Here is a 685-nt window from a genome sequence, read left to right on the forward strand (position 1 = left end):
ATATGCAAGGAGAACAGCAGCAGCCTAACACAGAAAGATGTGTCAACAAGAGAAGATTAATAGCCTTGGGATACTTATTGCTCAGTTTCATTCAGTAATGGCTCTGCAGCCTACATACTGAAAGAATTTGACACCTACTGGCAGATTTACTAGTCACAACAGGTGTAACATTAAAACAAATCCAGAAATCTCACATTTTTCACACTGTTGTAACAGGCACCTTTACACTTGAATTCTGTAATATCTTTTTAAAAGAATGTGTTGGGAAGGGGGGGGGCAACAACACGTTTTTGGTAGTGGGGAAAGGGGCCACCTTGTGAGAAGCTTCATAAAAGCTACCCTGGCTCCAAGGTGTACACCTGCCAACCCAGGTTGAGACAAACAGCAACAGAGAAACGCCTCTGCGAACCCGTATTTGTGAGGAGAAGGACTGTCTTGAAAAGAAGAAGGTGGAGTGAAGCTGGAGGAGAGGTCACTGACCTGAACAAAAGACGACTATCAGCCTAAACAAAGGAGAGAGAGCTTTGTTGCCAGGAGGAAGGAGGAGGAGGGGAGGACAGAGAACCTCAGACACCCAGTTCAACATTCATGGAGTAGGAGATCGCAAAGGAGGTCCCCTGCAGCCCATGGAGGTTCAATGGTAGAGCAGATACCCACGTTGTAGGCTGTGGAGGGGTCCATGCTG

At 46.7% G+C, this 685-nt stretch overlaps 1 protein-coding gene across 1 annotated transcript in view; it reads right to left on the reverse strand.

Annotated features, from left to right (window-relative positions):
- TNRC6B (trinucleotide repeat containing adaptor 6B) overlaps window positions 1–685 on the reverse strand; it is a 46,381-nt gene that overhangs the window by 29,782 nt on the left and 15,914 nt on the right. The gene's annotated exons all lie outside the window — the stretch shown is intronic.

Source organism: Antrostomus carolinensis, unplaced genomic scaffold (assembly GCF_000700745.2).
Source record: "Antrostomus carolinensis isolate BGI_N321 unplaced genomic scaffold, ASM70074v2 scaffold3266, whole genome shotgun sequence".
Taxonomy (NCBI): Eukaryota; Metazoa; Chordata; class Aves; order Caprimulgiformes; family Caprimulgidae; genus Antrostomus; species Antrostomus carolinensis.